The sequence below is a fragment of the Numida meleagris genome, chromosome 6 (genome assembly GCF_002078875.1).
Source record: "Numida meleagris isolate 19003 breed g44 Domestic line chromosome 6, NumMel1.0, whole genome shotgun sequence".
Lineage (NCBI taxonomy): Eukaryota > Metazoa > Chordata > Aves > Galliformes > Numididae > Numida > Numida meleagris.
The window spans coordinates 4,945,719-4,956,475 of record NC_034414.1 but is presented as its reverse complement, the minus strand read 5'-3'; the positions used below and the strand labels follow the sequence as shown (position 1 = coordinate 4,956,475).

At 43.8% G+C, this 10,757-nt stretch overlaps 1 protein-coding gene across 20 annotated transcripts in view; it reads left to right on the top strand.

Moving 5' to 3' along the window:
- Window positions 1-10,188, top strand: part of KCNA4 (potassium voltage-gated channel subfamily A member 4) — a 307,754-nt gene extending 297,566 nt beyond the window's left edge. For 8 of the 20 annotated variants that reach the window (XR_002440487.1, XR_002440484.1, XR_002440482.1 and 5 more), the window contains 3 exons: window positions 5,503-5,600; window positions 7,032-7,327; window positions 8,108-8,261. The gene's annotated coding sequence lies outside the window, so the exon portion shown is untranslated. Of the gene's footprint in view, window positions 1-2,438; window positions 3,336-5,502; window positions 5,601-7,031; window positions 7,328-8,107; window positions 8,722-8,879 lie in introns of those variants that run through there. The other 12 variants (XR_002440494.1, XR_002440488.1, XR_002440503.1 and 9 more) reach the window with 10 other exon arrangements.

Here is a 10,757-nt window from a genome sequence, read left to right as displayed (position 1 = left end):
ACTTTATTGTAGCAACAAGCCCTTATATAGCATACTTGTTTACAGGATCCAGGTTTCATGCAACCAAGCGTATCAGAGAACAGTGGTGTTTCCCAAGCAATTTTCGTACACAGATCATCTTGCTAAACTGCAGCGTACTATTCACACCACTGCACCTGCACCTGTACTTATCAATCTATTTCTTTCATCTAAGATTACATCGTAGGTCATTAGTAAATCATTAGCTACGTGCTCCCGAGCACACTGCGCCCCAACAAAGAGGACAGGCCCCAGCACTGACCCCTGGGGAACACCACTCATGACCTGTCGCCACCTGGATTTAACTCCATTCGCCACCACTCTCTGGGCCCGGCCCTCCAGCCAGCTCCTTACCCAGCACAGAGTGTACCTGTCCAAGCCACGGGCTGCCAGTTTCTCCGGGAGAATACTGTGGGAGATAGTGTCAAAGGCTTTGCTGAAGTCTAGGTAGACCACATCAACAGCCTTTCCCTCATCCACCAGACAGGTCACTCGATCATAGAAGGAGATCAAGTTGGTCAAGCAGGACCTGCCCTTCAAAAACCCATGCTGGCTGGGCCTGATCCCCCAGTTGTCCTGCAAATGCCACGTGATCTCCCTCAGGACAATCTGCTCCATAACCTTCCCTGGCACCGAGGTCAGGCTGACAGGCCTGTAGTTCCCCGGATCCTCCTTACAACCCTTCTTGTAGAGGGGAGTCACATTGAGAAGTCTCCAGTCTTCTGGGACCTCTCCAGTTGACCAGGAACGCCGATAGATCATGGAAAATGGCTTGGCTATCTCCTCTGCCAGCTCTCTCAGTACTCTCGGGTGGATCTCATCCGGCCCCATGGACTTGTGGCAGTCCAGGTGGAGTAGTAGGTCTCTGACTGTTTCCTCCTGAATCATGGGGGGTTTATTTCTCTCCCCATCCGAGACTTCCAGGTCAGAGAGTAGAGTGCTCTGAGGACAGCTGGTTTGGCTTTTAAAGACAGATGTAAAAAAGGCATTGAGAACCTCAGCCTTTTCATTGTCCTCAGTGGCCACATTCCCAGCCACGTCCAGTGAAGAATGGAGATTATCCTTGGTCCTCCTCTTACTGTTAATATATTTGTAGAAGCGTTTCTTGTTTCCTTTAATCCCAGCAGCCAAGCTTAGGGCCTTTGCCTTTCTAATTTTCTCCCTGCACATCCTAACAACTTCTTTGTACTCTCCCCAAGTTGCCTGTCCCTTCTTCCGCAGGAAGGTAGATTCTCTTTTTCTCCTGGAGCCTCAGGAAAAGCTCCCTGTTCATCCACACCGGTCTCCCCCACTGGCTCATCTTGCAGCTCAGGGGACAGCCTGTTCCTGCGCCTTCAGGACTTCCTTCTTGAGGAGCAACCAGGCTTCCTGGACCCCTTTACCCTCCAGGACCAAATCCCAAGGGACCCTCCCTACCAGCGTCCTGAACAATTCAAAGTCTGCCCTCCGAAAGTCCAAGGTCGCCATTTCACTGTCCCCTCTCCTGGTTCCACCAAGAATTAAGAACTCTGCCATTTCATGGTCGCTCTGTCCAAGGCAGCCCCCAACTTCCACATCTCCTACCGCACCTTCTCTGTTTGTAAACAGCAGGTCTAGCAGTGCACCTCCCCTGGCAGGTTCTCTCACCAGCTGCAGAAGGAAGCTATCTTCCAGACACTCTAGAAACCTCCTAGACTGCTGCTTCTGCACCATGGTGTATTCCCAGCATATATCAGTGAAGTTGAAGTCCCCCATGAGAACAAGGGCTGGTGATTGCGCAACTTCAGCCAGCTGTTTATAGAACGCCTCATCTGTCTCTTCATCCTGGTTAGGCGGTCTATAACAGACCCCCACCAGGATGTCTGCCTTGTCAGCCTTTCCTTTGTTCCTAACCCATAGACATTCAACGTTGTCTTCCCCAGTTGCAAGCTCAATAACATTAAAACCGTCCGTAACGGCAACTAAGTCATAGTTTGCCTGCCGCACAAAGGCTTCCAGCTCCTCCTGTTTGTTGCTCATGCTGCGGGCATTGGCATAGACGCACTTCTATATAAATAGGCAAGGGGGCAGCCTGGATTGGAAGCGGGGTGGTGCGAAGTATCGCTGACCCGCTGGTCCAGCATCGACTGCTCACCCGCAACTCAGCGTCTGGGAGAAACGGGTGCCACTTATACGTTCTTGGGTGCATGCGCACTGTCACCTGGAGGACTAACTACAATAGAGATTGGCGGATTAGCTGTACAGAGCGACAAAACGTAATGCGCCACTTCCGCATGCCTGCGCGCATGCGTCGTTCTGCCTGCCGCACCAAACCGAGACAGCGGCACTGCCGCGGATTGACCACGCGGTGGCAGCACAGACCGCGGAAACAACAATTTCGGGCTTGACTGAGGCCGCAGCACAGTCCCTGGCGTTCTGTTCTTTCTTTTCTTTCACGACAGGAAGAACAGTTGGAAAGAGAGAGGAGAAAAAAAAAAACCACGAAGAAATACAAGGAAAACTTCCCCAAACCCTGGAAACCTGTGATAAGTGCTTTATAGATATTCATTTATATATATTCATAAATATCTATAAATAATCAAATTGATATTGTCATGCTTTTTTAAATTTTTTTTTGTGCCAGCATTTGTTACATTGTTTTTAAATATTCACACACCAAAATCTAACTACACAGCAAATTTAATGTTAACGAAATGAAGGCATGCTAGCAGAAAGCACAGGGACATATTAATGTTCTCCCACCCTCTGTCTTGTTCATATATTAATGTATTTGTTCACAAATTCCTTTCTTGCACTCCTCATTTTATTTTTGGCTTTTCTTTTTCTTAATGCAATAAAATGGGTAGTTTTAGGCTCTAAAAAAATCTACAGGCAGTCACTGCACAAAGCCGCAGTTTTGAGTTTTGTGTGGACCATTACATCGTTTCCAGAAAGATTAATGAAAACTGCTGTTTTCTACCCAAGTTTACAGATAAAAAAAAAATTAATTCACCTGCATAGGAAGAATCGGTGCTTCACAGCCGCCTCTTGCAGGACTGCCTGAGAATTCTGTGGGTCCATCAGGCTCAGCTGCAGTTTTTCATCTGCCCTTTTCCAGTCCTGCTGCAGCTGGAGAGAAAGCATAAGGGCACGGGGTACACAGAGCCTCCCCAGCCAGCTCCAGCAGTCCCTCCTGCCAGCACTCCCTTTCCCCCAAACCATTCCCATTTCTCAAGCAGGAACCCTGTGGGGCTGAGGTGGAGAGAGCTGAAACCAGAGAGAAACAAAAGCCTTCTGGGACTCCTCTGTCCCACTGCCAGTTGTTCCATTAAAAAAAAAAAAAAAAAAACTGTTCCAGAAAGAAGCGGACCTGAAACTGATTCGCCACTTTCCCACAACAGTTCGGGGACTGAAGATTTAAGCAGTAATTTATTTTCAGCGGAATAAGAAACAGTGAAAAGCAGCAAGCCATTACCATCCATGTCATGAGTTTTATTTTAGATCCTCCATCTTATTCTGTTGAAGAGAGAGAGATACTCATCCCTATTTGCAAAGACGATGATGGCTGCATATTCTCAGTGATGTTAGAATAAAAAGGACAGAAGACAACTTGTCTTTGCCTTGTGTCAGTGGTTCCTCATGTATCATTTCCCAGGGAAATCTTTCATCAGGTGGTCTATCTACTCCATCTTCAGTTGTTGATGTATCACCTTCTTTTGAATTTGCCTACATCACCAAAAAGCCAATCACTTTCAACAGAGAATGAGTCACTTGATAAGGAATCTGAGAAAAAATGAATCTTCTTTTAAGAGGTTCCTCACTCTAAAATTCAAGAAGAGAACTGAAAATAAAGTAGACATTTATGTTTCCTCTTCAAGGTCTTCATCAAAGTCCACTTTGATGGACTCCAATCCATCAGCCTCCAATGCTGATGAAGCAGGACAGGAGCCTAAGTAGCTCACCTCAACTGAAGTCACATGTAGGGCAGCTCCATGCATCTGAGTCTCCTTCAGCTGTTCTTTTCAAAAAGAATGGTGAGAAAATGAACGCCCAAGTCTTTCAGCAGGTGTGTGTCACAAGTGAAATCCTTTGAGGATTGACCAGTTCAGACCACCTGTCATGCCGCTCCCATTAACAAAACCTAGCTCCTTTTCCGAATGCTGACACTTCTGACTATGAGAACATTCCAGCTATAAGCAGAGACTATGAAAATATACCAATTCCTCCTCAAAGATCCACCAGAGTGGGAACTTGCACTGAGTTTTTTGAAGATTCCAGAAGGGCATTAGCTGCTACTAACGAGAATGATGGCTATGTGGATATGAGCGGGTTCACTGGCTTTGAGAACAAGCAGCAAACCACAGACCAAGAAATGGAAGGCTGCTATAATAAATTATTACCTAAGACTTGCTAATCTTGGCCTGAGAGGCAAGGCCTCCCCTACTGTAGGCAGATCCTTCACATTGCTTGGCTTACAGTCCTCCCAGAAAATGCTTAAAAGACAGATTGGAAGTATACATAATAAGCCTTTTTCAGTGAAAAAAAAACAGACACCAAATTAACCCCATACCAGTGAATCTAGATCCTACAGTTTGCAATTAGAAACCAAAGAGCAATTTAAAATATGTGGTTTATCCAGTGGATCTACTTTTTGTGGCTTTCTTGGGTGCAGGAGGGTGGGGGTGAAGCATACTTTGTTCTTTAGTGAGAAATGACTTGTCAAGAGAATGAAAAGAGCCTATTTGCCTAAAAGACTCTCAAAGCAATGATATACATGTGCATTTACTTTTATACATATAATTCATCTTTCAAAGTACATCAGTTAAGCATAGACCAGAAAATCCCAAACCATCAAGAAGTCAGACCATGGGTGTCCAACCTTTTGGCTTGCCTGGTCTGTGCTGACTGAAGAGAAATTGTCGTGGGCTGCATACACAATAGGTAGCTCTGAAAGTAATGCCTCCTATCTATTTCCATGGAAACAACCACCAATACAAAGATCACAATAACACTGCTTACATGAGCAAATTCTCAGCTACAAAACACTATTTTTCAGCATAGTCACCACCATTAGCTATGCATTTTTGTCAGTGATGAACAAGAGCCTGTATACTGTGCTCGTAAAAATTCAGCCCCTGCTGAAACACACCACCCACCACTTCACTGTGTTCGCATTCACCCTTTGGTCTCCATAAGCGCTTAGCAAGTGCTGACGAATGTCAGTGGGTACCATTTTTTTCCGCAGGGAGGAATGCAATGGCACACCTTTGCTCAGTGCACACTTCCATGTCAGACACCATTTTGTCAGACTGCTCCTCTGCTGCTGTCTGTCACACAGCAACAAAATGTATTGGAGAATCGGTAGGAAGGTTCAGCCTGTACTGCCATCCCACCAACTTCCACCTCTGACATCGTGGGACAACATAACAAAATAGGAGGCATTACTTTTGGAGCATCCCTCATATATCCATTAACTATATTATTTATTCCAATTAACAAAACTTTTTTTTTTTTTCTTTTTAACAGGAGGGCAACAAAAGCATAAAACGAGTGGGATATTCAACCTTGTTTCTGCAAAGCCAGTGCATTGTTGTCTGGTTCAGGAGAAGAGGTTGCAATTGTTAGTAAGTTCTCAAGGTGTTAATCAGAGATTTTTGATGATTTTTTCTCTTCCTGGGCTTCATCCTTGAAAACAGTTTCTCACAAATGTAGTATTGCCAAAAAAACGATGACATGAGCAAGGTGTGATTGCAAAGCAAGGGGTATCTTACTGCGGTAAGAGAGGTCTTACAAAAGTCTGGTAAGGTGACATGATCAATTTTTCAGTTGAATATCTGATTGTAACTATTCACATTCCATTTGAAAATTTGCAGGTAATGTATTTTTGTCAGCTGAAAATGGAGTTGCAAACATAATTATTTTTTTTGTTTGCAATCTTGAAACCTCAAATTCCTTAATCAGAACAGAAAGCATGGCTGCATGTTTTTCACTGTTCACAGGACTGTGTTTAGCCAACGAATCAAAATGCATAAAGTTATTTTCCATAACTTGAATCAGCACTGTGCCCTCCCCCTACACTGGTTTTAGCCCAGACAGTGACAATCTCACATTGATATTTGGTTGTTGCTGAGCGATGGGTGTGCACCTGGGACGGGATGGACTGCTCAGCAGGGAAGAGCTGCCGCCATGATGGCGCTGGGCAGGGGGCAGCTGCAGGATGGGCTGTGCCGGGCCGCAGGCAGCCCGCAGGTTGGACATGCCTGAGTTATGCTATACAATTAATGTGGTAAGTCGCCTGAAAGCCTAGCATTATGGATGTTTGATAGAGCTGCGGATTTCTGAATCAAGTAACTGTCTGAAATCATACACATCGAGATTAATAGCAGTCTCTAATCTCCATTCCATTAGGCTATTTGCAACCAAGAAAATGTTTAGAAACTACCCTATCTAATAATTACATAGGAGTAATGCACTAAAGACCTTTTGAGTTAATATTCCATCATTACATTCCTATTGTCAGATTACAGCATACAATCATCACAGAATCACCAAGGTTGGAGAAAACCTCCAAGATCATCCAGTCCACGGTCCACCTGTCACCAATATTTCCCATTAAACCATGTCCCTGGAGGTGTTCAAGAAACATTTAGGTGTTGTACTGAGGGACATGGTTTAGTGGGAACACTGATCTACAACTGGGGGAAAAAAAATTAATTTTACTTTTCAAAACCTTTGCAAGCAACACTAAAAGCTAACCTGCCAAGAATATTTCTGTTTCACTTCCCATCCTTAAGTGTTAATAAATGGATACAATAGTACCTCTATGCAAGAGGCCATCTGTAAATTATTACAGTGTCAAGTTGAACATAAAGGTCATAAAGGTACAAGAAAGCAACTCCCTGCAGTGTCAGTCAGCACTATCAATTCACAAGAAGTTCTAAGGCCTTAATCACAACACATTTGATACGTTTCAGCAAGGCATGGGCATATACTGATGCATAGCTAAGTCACTAGAAGCCACATATGCAGGTTTCTGTTTATCTCCCCTTTCACAGACTTGCCAGCAAAGGTCAGTTACTTCCCATAGAACTTCTTGTTCAGAAGAAAGATCAGAAGATTGACGTTTACTTTTGCTCTGTCAAATAACTTCGGGACTGCAACACCTTCATACTGCAGCTGCAAAAGATCCTACCAAAGAGGATATGTTATATCCTAATCTCTTTTCCGTTATAATAATATACTTCGGGACTGCAACACCTTCATACTGCAGCTGCAAAAGATCCTACCAAAGAGGATATGTTTATGAGCGAGGAATCCTCAACAGTGCACACAAACAAGACATTGTAATAAGGTATGTTTTTGTGGAATATCTATCACAAAATACATAACATAAGCTAGAAAAATGAGAGCTAAGGATTAAGACTTTTCAGATGTTCATGTCTTAATCTGTGCTTATAAAAAATTACAGAAAGTCATCAGTAGAAGGTCAAATTTCAGCTCTAGACCATGCCAGGCTTTTCATTTGCATAACAGCTGAAAAGCTCTGATGTTTAGAATCTCTTTTCCGTTTGCCTGATTTTACTATGTCAGCATTACAACATTCCACAGCATGGCTCTCTAAAAAGCTCCTCTGCTTTAGATGCCAGTGAGGTGGTTTGGAACAATGCAATGTATGTCACAGAAAGAAACAACTTCTTCATTAGTACTAATTACACGATGCCAATTCAGTTTCCCCAGTATTTACATAGGCACTAGTTCTAGTTACACTTTCTTCTCATCAGTGACACACCTGACAAAGCCGCAAGACTCCCTGCACCAACTCATCTCAACAATTAATTTCTTTCTGCAATCTCCTCTTTAGAACAGTGCATCTTGGAGAAAGCATTCAGGCAGTGCAACCGCAAGGAACACTGCATGTATTCCAAAATCTGAATCTTACTCCTGGCACCAGAATAAATATCAAAAAGCTGTTTCTACTGTTTTCTATAAAAATTCCAGCAATGTGAGACTTCTTAACTTTAGTCATTGCTAACACTATACTTGGATGAGCAGTGGCAGTTTGTTCATTGTTCCCCTCTCAGAACAGCTGCTTTTTTTTTTTTTTTTTTTTTTTTTTTTTTTTGCAAAGCAGTGCTACAGTGACACAGCGGTTTTACCAACATGTGCTTGAGAACCAAGCAACCTCAAATAGCCACGTGAACCAAGAAGTCTGTGGCCAGCTCCAACAGATCAGCACTGGAATGAACTACAGGAATTTCCAGAGCAGTTGTACATGCAATGCAGCTATCCCTCCCAGCAGTCAGTCAGGGACTGCAATATAGACATACCCGTGAGCAGAGTGCTCCTGTATGCCATTTGTTTCAATACCCCTGGGACACCCACGATTACCATACCGAACAATGCTTGGGGACCAAGTTTTGGCAGACACACACACGTGGTCAGAGATGCCAGACATAACAGTAGTGCTGTGGGAAGAAGAATGGGGACCATTTGGGAAAACTTGTCTGTAACCCTGTTCCAACAGACTCATGTAAGTAAAGGCTGAGGAGTCATAAGAACTAGACAGCTGAAGAAACAACTAGGCGCAGGGTCACAGAAAGACTACTGGTGACAAGTAGCTGAAGTCACCACAGCCAAGCCCAGGTGACTGCTGCCACAGACTACTGATCTCAGCTATAGCAAAAGGTTGCCAAAAGCACACACGTGTGTGTGTGTGTGTGTGTGTGTGTGTGTGCGCGTGTGTATGAGTGTAACTAAGAACACAGAGTGACATAAAGCTTTCATTAGTAAAGAAACAAATTAGCCACAGTTCCCCATTGGCATTGTGTCTGTTTTGTCTGCAACAAATCTGTTGTTGTCAAGNTTTTTTTTTTTTTTTTTTTTTTTTTTTTTTGGCAAAGCAGTGCTACAGTGACACAGCGGTTTTACCAACATGTGCTTGAGAACCAAGCAACCTCAAATAGCCACATGAACCAAGAAGTTTGTGGCCAGCTCCAACAGATCAGCACTGGAATGAACTACAGGAATTCCCAGAGCAGATGTACGTGCAAGGCAGCTATCCCTCCCAGCAGTCAGTCAGGGACTGCAATATAGACATATCCGTGAGCAGAGTGCTCCTGCATGCAATTTGTTTCAATACCCCTGGGACACCCACAATTACCATACCGAACAATGCTTGGGGACCAAGTTTTGGCAGACACACACACGTGGTCAGAGATGCCAGACATAACAGTAGTGGTGTGGGAAGAAGAATGGGGACCCCTTGGGAAAACTTGTCTGTAACCCTGTTCCAACAGACTCATGTAAGTAAAGGCTGAGGAATCATAAGAACTAGACAGCTGAAGAAACAACTAGGTGCAGGGTCACAGAAAGACTACTGGTGACAAGTAGCTGAAGTCATCACAGCCAAGCCCAGGTGACTGCTGCCACAGACTACTAATCTCTGCTATAGCAAAAGGTTGCCAAAAGCACACACACGTGTGTGTGTACATATGAGTGTAACTAAGAACACAGACTGACATAAAGCTTTCATTAGTAAAGAAACAAATTAGCCACAGGTCCCCATTGGCATTGTGTCTGTTTTGTCTGCAACAAATCTGTTGTTGTCAAGATAGCTTTTCATAGAATCATAGTATGGGTTGATGTTGGAAGCGACTCCAATGCCCACCAGCCCCACCCCCACCAGATCAGGCTGCCCGGGACCCTATTCATCCTGGCCTTGGGCACCTGCACTTCTCTGGGCAGCCTGTGCCAGGGTCTCACTGCCTCTAGGTAAAGATTTTCCTCCTAATATTTAATATAAATCTACCTTCTTTTAGATTAAAGATGTTCCCCGTTTTCACACTGTTCAGGCAGAAAACATATAATTAATATTTTGATAAAGAGTCTGGCAAGCAGAAGATGTATTTGCTGTTCATTTACACCCCACGAAACCCATATGCAATATGCTGTCATTATTAAATAGGATTATTCTTACCTGATAATGTAACATTAAGGTTTCCATCTGTACTCCCATGAATTTTGCTTTTACCTCAAGATCTCCTACTTCTTCTGTTGGACTGATATCAAATATTACATTATAAATCTGTGAATTTAAGAAATTAAAAACCACAGTTCATGAATCATAGAATTAGCTAGGTTGGAAAAGACCTACAAGATCATCCAGTCCAACCAGCCACCTACCACCAATAACCCCACTAAACCACGTCTGTCAACGCTATATCTAAACGTTTCTTGAATACCTCAAAGGATGGTGACTCAACCACCTGCCTGGGCAGCCCATTCCAGAACCTGACCACTCTTTCAGAAAAGCAGTATTTCCTAATGTCCAGCCTGAATCTCCCCTGGCACAACTTGAGGCCATTCCCCCTCGTCCTAGTTACAAGACGTAACTAGGACGTTAGTCTTGTCTCTTGTCACTAGTTACAAGAGAGAAAAGGCCAATTCCCAGCTCACTACAGCCTCCCTTCAGGTAGTTATAGTGAGTGATGAGGTCTCCCCTGCGCCTCCTCTTCTCCAGACTGAAACATACAGTCCCTAATGACACAGAGGAAGGACATATCAGATGAAAGCTAAAAGATAAATTTCTAATTCTATTCCTAAATTCTAATCTTATATCCTCATTTGGAATGAGAATCAGTACAACAATGAATGGAAGCCTAACGTTCTGCACCTGCTAGGTTACCTCTTCATACAAGCACAGTAGGAAATACAGTGATTCAGACCATGTATATCAGCCGTCTACTTCTGCTCTTAGACATCCCCATCCCACTTTGTGCAAA